Consider the following 12714-nt stretch of genomic DNA (forward strand, 5'->3'; position numbering starts at 1 on the left):
AAAATCCTTTACTCCTGAAAATACACAACATAGTACAGCAACCATGAATCTAAAAACTCTTAAAAATATTTTGGGTGGAAATTTGGAGTGTTCAAAAATTAAAAGATATACTTACAGGCTTTCCCAGTGCTTTACTGAATAATCTAGACAATGTCTTTCTGGTATCCCCATTCTTCGTAAGTGAAAGGGGAATATTACTGATGTGCTATTACACATTGGGTGACAGCATTTAGATATTTAAGAAATCTCTTTTAAGTTGCCAAGTTCTGAAATCCAAAGGCAAGCCATAGTGTTGCTTTTTTGATTTATTTTTAATTGAAGGATAATTGTTTTACAATATTGTGTTGGTTTCTGCCATACATCAACATGAATCAGCCACAGGTATACATATGTCCCCCCACTATTGAAATTCCCTCCCACCTCCCACCCCATCCCATCCCTCTAGAATGTCACAGAGCCCTGGTTTGAGTTTCCTGGGCCATATGGCAAATTCCCATTGGTTACCTATTTTACATACGGTAGTGTATATGTTTCCCTGCTACTCCCTCCATTCGCTTCACTCTCTTCTTCCCCCCTCCCAGCCCATGTCCACAAGTCTGTTCTCTATACCTGCATTGCCACTGCTACCCTGCAAATAGGCTCATCAGTACCATCTGTCTAGATTCCATATTAATGTGTTAATATACAATATTTGTTTTTTCTCTTTCTGACTTATTTCACTCTATACAATAGGCTCATCAGAACTGACTCAAATGTATTCCCATTTATGGCTGAGTAATATTCCATCATACATATGTACCACAGCTTCTTTTTCCATTCATCTGTCGATGGACATCTAGGTTGCTTCCATGCCCTAGCTATTGCAAATAGTGCTGCAATGAACATTGGGATACATGTGTCTTTTTCAGTTATGGTTTCCTCAGGGTATATGCCCAATAGTGGGATTGTTGGGTCTTATGGTGGTTTTATTCCTAATTTTTTAAGGAATCTCCATACTATCTTCCATAGTGGCTGTATCAATTTACCGTCTTACCAGCAGTGCAAGAGGGTTTTCTTTTCTCACATCCTCTCCAGCATTTATTGCTGGTAGACTTCTTGATGAGAGCCATTCTGACCATTCTGAGGTGATATATCATTATAGTTTTAATTTGCATTTCTTTAATAATGAGCAATGCTGAGCATCTTTTCATGCGTTTGTTAGCCATCTATATGTCTTCTTTGGAGAAACGTCTGTTTAGATCTTCTGCCCACTATTTGATTGTGTTGTTTGTTTTTCTGCTATTGAGTTGCAAGAGCTGCCTGTATATTTTGTAAATTAATACTTTGTAAGTTGTTTCATTTGCTATTATTTTAGGAGAGCCATAACATTTTAAACCTTTCTAAATGATTTGTAAACTTGTGAGCCTACTTGTGTGTGTCAAAATAAAACAAAAAAACTAAAACAACAATATAAAACACAGGGTCTGGAACACAGTAGACACGTAATCTGTTCTTCAGCATCTCCTTTCTCCTTCTCTCTTCCTTTTTCATTCTCTCCCTCTGCTCTATTTCCTGTATGTTTATGTGCATATAACATCCTTTCCAAAATTAGAACCAAACTTGCCCCTACAAAGCCTTTCCTTGATCTCCAAGCCCCTATATTCTTCTCAGTGCCTTAAGCACTTATGTGATTTGTACCAGATAGTGCAGCTGGTAGCAATGTAGTCCTTTTATATGTCTTTGTATCTTATCTCCAAATGAACTTGTAAGTCTTTAAAGGGAGAAAGTGCAGATTCTCTAACATCTATGTTAAAGTTGTTTATGCACACGTAACAGAGAAGGCAACGACACCCCACTCCAGTACTCTTGCCTGGAAAATCCTATGGATGGAGGAGCCTGGTAGGCTACAGTCCATGGGGTCGCTAAGAGTCGGATATGACTGAGTGACTTCGCTTTCACTTTTCCCTTTCATGCACTGGAGAAGGAAATGGCAACCCACTCCAGTATTCTTGCCTGGAGAATCCCAGGGACGGCGGAGCCTGGTGGGCTGCTGTCTATAGGATCGCACAGAGTCGGACACGACTGAAGCGACTTAGCAGCAGCAGCATGCACACGTAAAGACACTGATACCCAAACACAACACTTAATCAATAAATAGTATTTTGACTATTCATTCGACCTCTATAACAAAGGGACAGGACCGATGCATCAAAACAAAGTGATCGATTTTACTTTTTTTGCCAGTACATTTTATGTTCCTACTACACACAACACACTTTCACAAACTGGGGAAGTTGCTTCTTGAAAATCAAACAAGAGGAAATGGGTTTGAATTATAACAAAGGAGATTTTTGACATCAGTTTCCTAAGAGTAAAGTTATTCTCACATGATCTTAAAAAACTATATCATTCACCATTAGCCTGGTGATTTCCTTCATCAATGTGGTCAGTTTGATAGCTTACAGCAATCAGAATTAATATGGACTAAAAAATTTAATGCAAAAGATTTATATACTTTTATTGGCATGTTAAATGGCGACATCAGTAGTTTGATAGAAAATCTCTCCATTGTTGATCTTTATTAGTACTAGATTCTCATGTGACTGATTCATAAGTCAGAAAAAGTAAATAACCCTACAAGTTTTGTCAAAGTTTTAAGAGTCTATGAAATTTTGTTTCTAGGTACATAATTTGATATCCATCTCAAAAGCAAACAGAATGAGGAACACTAATATGAAGTAATTGCCCACATACGCAAAAACACAGGGGTGGAACAAATATCAACATCTTTAAATGTGTTAGAATTTGTTTTTGAAATGCATCTTGTTGCTTTTAAACAAAATGTCAGCATGTGATTAAAAAGTTCTAAATGCAGTGTTTCAATCAAGCAGAAATAAATCATGAAGGACTTTAGGGGAAAATGTTATTTCATCTGATGTAACTAGAAAATAAACAAGTCTCAGCAGAGAAAACAAATACTGCAAGCTTGAGGTAGAAACCAAATCTCAGTGCATCCAAAGGAAATAAGCAAAATTAACATTTCCCCTCAGCAGTCCCTCTTGACAGATGGTCCTTCACTCTCATGCACAGAAAATCACTTCAAGGTTCAGGAAGATGATAGTAAGTCTCTAGATGAATTGTCAGATATCCATTACAACAGTAAATACAATTATTAGTAAAGCATGGGGAATTATGAACACAAAAACATACAAAATCAAATAATAAAATACTAATAAATATATATTTATTTATATATATTTGTATCCTGTTAAAATACAAGTATGAGAATAATTAAAATAAAAAGTTATGTTAGAATGACATGCCTATAGCTTACATTTTATTTAAATTTCCTTAATATATAAACATTGTTTATAACTAAAGGTGATATTTAATAATTTTCTAGAAATGTGTCTTTTTAATCAAATCTTCATCTAATAGAATATTCTTTTCCTTTACAGAAAATGAAGTCTTTACCACCCTGATATTTCTGATGTATCTTCTGTGCCATGGTTTACAAAAGATTAGTTTTTAATCACACCAAAGCTGCCTTTAATCCCTAATCCAGTAAACTTCTCTTTCTTGTTTATAGATTTCCTGCAACTCTTCATGTTGTCTAACACATCAGTCTATAAAGAAAAAAAAAAACAAACTATCTTCCCTAGGAGTTCATCTTCTCCCTTGGATCTTTACATTATTATACTTTTCTCCTTACTTAGACCCTTGAACCAAGAACTGCTCCATAAGTGGAAACAGTCTTCACAGATTTGCCTTCCTCCCTCAGTTATTTTCTCTTACATATCTTCTACTCTAGCTTTACCTACTACATTTATTGGGCCTGTGTGCTAAATTGCTGCAGTTATGTCTGATTCTTTTCGACCCCATAGACTGTAGCCCTCCAGGCTCCTCTGTCCATGAAATTCTCCAGGCAAGGATACAGATGTGGGTTGCCATGCCCTCCTCCAGGGGATCTTCTCAACCCAAGGACTGAACCCCTGCATCTCTTGCATTGGCAGGCAGGTTCTTTACCACTAGCACCGCCTGGGAAGCTCACATTGTAAGTGCTTACAAATTTTCATTTCCAGCCACAATCTCACTTTGGGGTTCTAATGCTGAAATTTTAATTTTCTGCCAGATTGTTCTATTTTATTATTCACCAGCACTCTGATTTTCTACCTATAAATACTTAAAAAATCTGAAATGTTGAAGAGCCATCGTCTCCACCACTCTCCTTTACATCCACGATCCAGTTGGTCAAATATCACAGCCTTTACATTGTCCCATTCCTGGCCATTTCTACCCCCACAAAAACAGTGAACATCTTTGTCATCCTCTCTACACCAGCAGTATTCAAAATGGCCTGAGTATATTTAAAAGGGTAATACATCAATATACTTGGGCATTTGTATTTCTGTATTTATTAAAATCTTATAATATCTATAAGATATTAATATATACAGTTTATAAACAAATAAACATATATGGTAGTATGTGGTCCAAATTTTTTAGGAATATACAGTCAAAAAAGTTTGGATACTTCCGAAAGAATATTTTAAAAGCCCCCTAAAAGGTAGAGAATCTGCCCAAAATGCAGGAGACCAGGAGACACAGATTCACACTCTCTGGATCAGAAATATCCCCTGGAGGAGGAAATGGTACCCCACTCCAGTATTCTCACCTGGAGAATCCTATGGAAAGGGGAGCCTGGTGAGCTACAGTCCATAGGGTCGCAAAGAATCAGACATGACTGAGTGACTAAGCATGCACACACAAAAGGTTAAGTTAACTTTCCTACTCTGAGCATTTATCCTCCACCTCAGGAGCACATGACTGCCAGATGAATGTTTCCCAGGCCTAACAATGTCCCCTCACTACCTGAATGGTTTTTCAGGGGCTCTCCATTGCCTCCTCATTGACACCCAATCTCAGGATCATGGCACTCAAGGTCAATCACATGCTGATCAGACCCCTTCTCCAAACAAACACACATAAACACATATTGTTTTTCCAGCCATAACTTTTACTCCTACTTTCATAATCTCATCATTCCAATAAAATTAAACCATCTGTCATTATCCAAAAGATACGAGTGACTCTATACTATATACTATATAGTATATACTATACTATATACTATAGTATATATATATAGTATACTATATACTATACTATATAGTATACTATATACTACAGTTTTATGAATGTATAAACCTAATAAAAGCCAGGCCTTCATGCAAAGAGCTAAATAATAATAAATATGCAGAGTCATATTTATGGAAGCTCACTTCAACAACCAAAAGCAAGTCTTAATGGAAATCCAGCCTACTTGCATGACTTCAGAAATATTAAAGGGGATCCAATTTCTCATCTACACAAATTCATCTCAACTTCTCCTCTCACTAATACCCAATTCACTTGTCTCACAAATGCTCTGGAGTTTCTTAAACACAAAACCCCCAACAACCCTCCCCACTTTAGTCCATGAAATTTGTCTTTCTCTCTTTATTCTCCATTGTTCCTCATGTTATTATGTACCTTCTCTGGGTAAGAAAAGCTGTGTAATAAGATGATATTTCCTTTCACTGGCATTGTCCAACATGTTCTTCAGAAAAACAAAAACAGAATTTCTATTAGGGGAGGGGGCCAGAAGAGATGAGAAATATGTACATAATCTGGGTGGTGGGTTGTGTGTGATGGAGACAGAACCCTCATACATTAACTGAAAACACTTCTATACCCTGGGGCGTCACAACATACTTTCAGCCATGAAAAATCTGTTTATCTCTAAAAATTGAAATCCTATTCAGTTTTCAAGATATGATTCCAATTCACTGTTTCCATGATTTCCGACAACAAAAGCTAGTTTCTTGGCTCTCACTGGCCATTATTCTTGATTTATTTTCTAATACATTTTTAACATGCAGACTTTCAATATAGTTACATCCTCTTCAAATTTTCCTAATACATTGGAAACTTTTGAAAGTCTGGGATTAAATCCTTCTCTTTGAATCCACCATGGTATCGATAAAAAAGCAATGCAAATAAGTAGACATTAAGATATGTAAGAAAATATCAAATAGTGTCATAGACCTTTTGAACACAAATTGTTATATTTTCTTCCTTGTCCTTTTTCGGGGGGGGGGGCGGTGGGTGTTATTACTGTTTAGTAGTCTTTGATAGTCTTGGGCATAGTTTGCACATTTATAGACCATATCTCTAAATCAGAATACATACTGCAAGATTCACTGTGATAATACTTATGATAACTTCAAGTTGGGCAAAGTATTTTATAACCTAATTTTAAAGCTGTTACTCTTCAAAAAGTAAAAATTAGAAAAGAGCAAGAGCCGAAAAGAAACAGCTTTTGACTTTAAAATAGCAGATTTGTGTGAGGTCAACAGCCAGTTATTTAAATGAGGTAGTAATTAAATCAGTAAAACATAAATTACAAAAATTGTTTAGGATTCTTAAAAGTGGTTAAATCCACAAGGAATGATACCACAGAAGTAGTCACAAAAGGAGAAATCTAACAGACTTCTTTTGCTTTCAAGGTTCTGGAAACACGTTTAATAACTCATTCATTCATTCAAAAAATATTTATTGATTATTTAGTACTTGTCAGATATTATACTGTAAGGACCTACCATAGATTAAAGATGACTGAGAAAACCATTCATTTCTTAAAGTGTTAAAAAATTAGAGCTGTGCAACAGCTTAGTGATTTAAAGTAGTTTATGAATATATAATCATTCAGTATTCAAAAATCAAATGACTTATTGAGTGTTGCGTGACAAGTAATTTGCCAGGCTGGCACTGGTAATATAAAGAAAATTCAGTCCAGATGCTGAAGGAACTTGTAATTCTGTCCCATAAGAGATGCATTCGCAATGTGCAAGGAAAGCATAAAGAAGCCCTTAACTCTGCCCAGAAGATGACAAAGAACTCACTCAGGAGTTAACCTTTAGAAGGCATCATGATGGATAAGCAGTGCCTCACTTGTTAAAGGAACAGAAGAGAGAAACTGCAGTCAGAGGTAACTGCATGTGCTACGGCATCAAGGAATCAGAAAGTATGACATGTTTTATGAACAAAAGGTCATTAAACTGGAACAAAGCATGAATATCGATGAGGGGAAGGACCAGACTGTGAAGGGTCTTATGTGCCACATAAGGATTCTGGTCTTTAATACATTCTGAATAGAATGGAACTCTTTATGTGTCTTAAGCAAGTGAGTAGCATATCCACATTTATAACATAGACAAAAAAAATTTTGCTGAAACATAGAGTTATGGAGAGCATCCTTGGTGGTTCAGATGGTGGAGAATCTGCCTGCAATACAGGAGACTGAGGTTTGATCCCTGGGTGGGAAGATCCCCTGGAGAAGGGCATGACTACCCACTCCAGTATTCTTCCCTGGAGAATCCCATGGACAGAGGAGCCTGGATGGCTATAATTCACAGGATTGCAAAGAGTTGGACAGTTGGACATGGCTGAGTGACTATACACATACACATATAAACGCATGAATGTGTGTTAGTCACTCAGTCCTGTCCAACTCCATGTGACCCCATGGACTGTAGCCTGCCAGGCTCCTCTGTTCATGGGATTCTCCAGGCAAGAATATTGGAGTGGGTAGACATGCCCTCCTCCAGGGGATCACTCTGATCCTGGGACTGAACCCAGGTCTCCTGCATTGCAGGTGTACTCTTTACCATTTGAGCCACAAGGGAAACCACATATGGTACTAAATAGACAAAATAGTCTATTCAGTAAAGACAAGAATTTTTCCTGAAGTCAAGGGGAATAAATAAAAGGACACAGCAATGTTTGGGTATTAAGTCAGCAGAGCTTAGTAATAATATGGTATAAGATGCAGAAGAAAGAAAAGTGAAAATTGGTTTCCAGATGACAGGTTTGGGTGACTAAGAGCTTGGTAGGTGTTTTTATAGAAACAGAGAATATATCATGGTCATAGCTATACAATATCTGCTATCAACTTGAAAATTAAGTTTCCAAGTCTAAATCATTTACTCAAGTTTATCCTGGGGATACACATATTGGCAAGTAAAGAAAAATTAAGGTGTATTCAAGATCATAAAGTATGGTTTAAATTTTACTTTCTAGTTCATTAGTTGTATTATACAGATATGTATAATAAATAAAAAGTTTCCTTGCTTTAAGTAAACTTGCTACAATAAAATTGGGATTTATTTAAATGATTAATGTTACCATTTTCTTTTTAAAAAATGAATTATTGACCTCAACAAGAAAATTTCTTTAGCATTATTTTAAATAGAGTGTTGCTTGATGATTTTAAAGTAAGATTACACTGGGATGGAAAAAAATGATTGATATATGTACCTATTGCTAAGACAGATAGCTGTTTTTCACCAGAACAGGGATATTGGCTGTTCACGGATCGTGGCTCCTGTGATGGGTTGGTGTTCACACTGCACTGGTTGCTGGCACCATGAATATCACCAGAGCCTATTGCACAAACTAGGGAAAAGCTGAGGTGAATTAATGTGGCAACTGAATTTAACAAAAATCTATTGAAGGATCAAACAGTACTCTGCAAATAAGTTTCTAATAAACCAGAACAATGTCTTTCTTATTAAGCATGCATAAAATCATATCTAAAGGAGAGAGTGGGACAAATTGAGAGTAGCATGGCATATACACATTACCATGTGTAAAAGAGATAGATTGTGGGAAGCTGCTGTATATTCACAGGGAGGTCAACCTGTTATCCCGTGATGACCTAGAAGGGTGGCATGGGGTCGGGGGTATAGGGAACGTTCAAGAGGGAGGAGACATGTATATACTTATGGTTGACCCATACTGTTGTATAGCAGAGGTCAACACAATATTGTAAAGCATTATCCTCCACTTAAAAAAAAATTTTAAAGGAAAGTGAAAGAAAAATGCAGTTTTTTAAATAAATACCCATGTGTGTTTGTGAAAAACTAGTAAGTAGAATTGCAATGTCCCTATTTGGTGGTCCTGTGATATTTAACATCGTTTTTCAAGATCATCATACAACTTCTGTAATTCAAACAGCAACAACATGCTAAGGAAAAGTTAGGAGGTTCCCTTAAGTACCTGAAAGTCAGATTGACTTACTGAGGAGTATTTCAGGAGACCTGGGATGTGTGAAGCAGGGTAGACCAGGGAAAGAAAAGTTCAGTAGGACGGGCTCTCGGCAGGAGTCTCAGTTCAGCCTGATCCCAAGAGGCACTGTGGAGCACAAATTGCACTGAGTTCGTTCTTGTTTGGGACAAGGGATCAGCTCTTTATATACGCATGTCATTCAGTCAGTGATGCGCGCCCTAAGAGCTGGTGAAGACGGGGAGTGTATAATCTTGGGGCACATTAGCTCTCATTGGGCCAGAGGGGTGAGTGCCCTTGAGGGAACTGGATGAAACAACAATATCTACTTTGGGGGAATAATACAGAATTAAAAAATAAAATATTCTATCTTGCATGAAGTCCAAGTAAGCAGTTAATAAACAAACTGATGAGGGCCACAAGGTGCTAAGACGAGAAAATAAATATTAAAACTAGAGTATACATTCTAGTCAAAATTTTTATACACAGAAGTTAAATTTTTTTGTCATGCCTCATAGTATATGGCATCTTAGTTCCATGTATGTGTGTGTGCTTAGTCACTCAAATGTGTCTGACTCTTTGTGACCCTTTGGACTGTACTCCGCCAGCCTCCTATGTCCATGGAATTCTCTAGGTAAGAATACTGAAGTGTGTTGCCCTTTCCTCCTCCAGGGGATCTTCCCAACCCAGGGATCAAACCCAGGTCTCCTGCATTGTAAGCAGATTCTTTACTAGCTGAACCACAAGGGAAGCCCAAGAATACTGGAGTGGGTAGCCTATCCCTTCTCCAGAGTATCTTCCTGACCCAGGAATCGAACTGGGGTCTCCTACATTGCAGGCAGATTCTTTACCAGCTGAGCTATCAGAGAAGCCCAAAGAACTACAACTATAAGCAAGAACATGGATGAATTTTGCATTCATAATATCAAATGAAAGAAACCTGACACATGAGGCCACCATCACCCTAATACCAAAATCTGACAAAGATGCCAATATCACTGATGAACATAGATGCAAAACTCCTTAACAAAATCCTAGCAAACAGAATCCATCAACATATTAAAAAGATCATACATCATGACCAAGTGGGCTTTATCCCAGGGATGCAAGGATTCTTCAATATCCACAAATCAATCAATGTAATACACCACATTAACAAATTGAAAAATAAAAACCATATGATTATTTCAATAGATGCAGAGAAAGCCTTTGACAAAATTCAGCATCCATTCATGATAAAAACCCTCCAAAAAGTAGGAATAGAAGGAACATGCCTCAACATAATAAAAGCTATATATGACAGTCCCACAGCAAACATTATCCTAAATGGTGAAAAACTGAAAGCCTTTCCCCTAAAGTCAGGAACAAGACAAGGCCTACTCTCACCACTACTATTCAACATAGTTTTGGAAGTTTTGGCCACAGCAATCAGAGCAGAAAAAGAAATAAAAGGAATCCAGGTTGGAAAAGAAGAAGTGAAACTCTCACTGTTTGCAGATGACATGATCCTCTACATAGAAAACCCTAAAGACACCACCAGAAAATTACTAGAGTTAATCAGTGAATATAGTAAAGTTGCAGGATATAAAATTAACACACAGAAATCCCTTGCATTCCTGTACACCAACAATGAGAAAACAGAAAGAGAAATTAAGGAAACAACTTCATTCACCACCGCAATGAAAAGAATAAAATACTTAGGAATATATCTACCTAAAGAAACAAAAGACTTATATATAGAAAACTATAAAACACTGGTGGAAGAAATCAAAGAGGACACAAACAGATGGAGAAATACAGCGTGTTCATGGATTGGAAGAATCAATATAGTGAAAATGAGTATACTACCCAAAGCAATCTCTAGATTCAATGCAATCCCTATCAAGCTACCAATGGTATTCTTCAGAGAACTAGAACAAATAATTTCATAATTTGTATGGAAATAAAAAAAAAAGGGGATGGGATGGGGAGGGAGGTGGGTGGGGGGTCCAGGAAGGGGAACACATGTAAACCCATGGCTGACTCATGTCAATGTATGGCAAAAACTATTACAATATTGTAAAGTAATTAGCCCCCAACTAAAATAAATAAATTTATAAAAAAAAATTAAAAAAAAAAAAAAAAAAAAACACCTCGAATAGCCAAAGCAATCTTGAGAAAAAGAATGGAACTGGAGGAATCAACCTGCCTGACTTCAGGCTCTACTACAAAGCCACAGTCATCAAGACAGTATGGTACTGGCACAAGGACAGAAATATAGATCAATGGAACAAAATAAAAAGCCCAGAAATAAATCCACGCACCTATGGACACCTTATCTTTGACAAAGGAGGCAAGAATATACAGTGGAGAAAAGACAATCTCTTTAACAAGTGGTGCTGGGAAAATAGGTCAACCACTTGTAAAAGAACGAAACTAGAACACTGTCTAACACCATACACAAAAATAAACTCAAAATGGATTAAAGATCTAAACATAAGACCAGAAACTATAAAACTGCTAGAGGAAAACATAGGCAGACACTCTCCAACATAAACTAAAGCAGGATCCTCTATGACCCACCTCCCAGAATATTGGAAATAAAAGCAAAAATAAACAAATGGGACCTAATTAAAATTAAAAGCTTTTGCACAACAAAGGAAACTATAATCAAGGTGAAAAGACAGCCTTCAGAATGGGAGAAAATAACAGCAAATGAAGCAATGGACAAACAATTAATCTCAAAAATATACAAGCAACTCCTGCAGCTCAATTCCAGAAAAATAAACGACCCAGTCAAAAAGTGGGCCAAAGATCTAAATAAACACTTCTCCAAAGAAGACATACAGATGGCTAACAAACACATGAAAAGATGCTCAACATCACTCATTATCAGAGAAATGCAAATCAAAACCACAGTGAGGTAGCATTTCACGCCCATCAGAATGGCTGTTATCCAAAAGACTACAAGCAATAAATGCTGGAGAGGGGGTGGAGAAAAGGGAACCCTCTTACACTGTTGGTGGGAATGCAAACTAGTACAGCCACTATGGAGAACAGTGTGGAGATTCCTCAAAAAACTGGAAATAGATCTGCCATATGACCCAGCAATCCCACTGCTGGGCATACACACTGAGGAAACCAGACTTGAAAGAGACACGTGTACCCCAATGCTCATCGCAGCACTGTTTGTAATAGCCAGGACATGGAAGCAGCCTAGATGCCCATCAGCAGATGAATGGATAAGGAAGCAGTGATGATTCAGGGTGCTCAGGGCCGGTGCACCGGGATGACCTGGAGGGATGGGATGGAGAGGGAGGTGAGAGGGGGGCTCTGGAAGGGGAAAACATGTACACCCATGGTGGATTCATGTCAATGTATGGCAAAACAAATACAATACTGTAAAGTTAAAAAATAGATAAATAAAATAATTTAAAATTAAAAATAAATAAATAAATAATGAACTACACAACTCAAAAAAAAAAGATTACACACATTCTATATATCCAAAGCTCAAAGCTAGGAAAACCAGTCTTTGGTGTCATAAACCAGGATAGTGGTGATTCCTTGGGGATAATGACTGAAAGAGGTACAAATGGGGCTCCTAAAAATCAGAAAAATATGAAAGGTGCTTTTTCTTAATGTGGATAG

The 12714-nt window shown here is 37.2% G+C and overlaps 1 protein-coding gene across 5 annotated transcripts in view; it reads right to left on the reverse strand.

Annotated features, from left to right (window-relative positions):
* The window catches only part of LOC145504489 (uncharacterized), a 205581-nt gene that overhangs the window by 191365 nt on the left and 1502 nt on the right, over positions 1-12714 (reverse strand). For 2 of the 5 annotated variants that reach the window (XR_014052242.1, XR_014052243.1), the window contains exon 3: positions 12230-12357. The exons of 2 other annotated variants lie outside the window; for them this stretch is intronic. The gene's annotated coding sequence lies outside the window, so the exon portion shown is untranslated. Of the gene's footprint in view, positions 1-9099; positions 9214-12229; positions 12358-12714 lie in introns of all 5 variants that reach the window. One more of the 5 variants, XR_014052246.1, reaches the window with a different exon arrangement.

The sequence above is a fragment of the Giraffa tippelskirchi genome, chromosome 1 (assembly GCF_054371585.1).
Source record: "Giraffa tippelskirchi isolate mGirTip1 chromosome 1, T2T-mGirTip1v1.2.pri, whole genome shotgun sequence".
Lineage (NCBI taxonomy): Eukaryota > Metazoa > Chordata > Mammalia > Artiodactyla > Giraffidae > Giraffa > Giraffa tippelskirchi.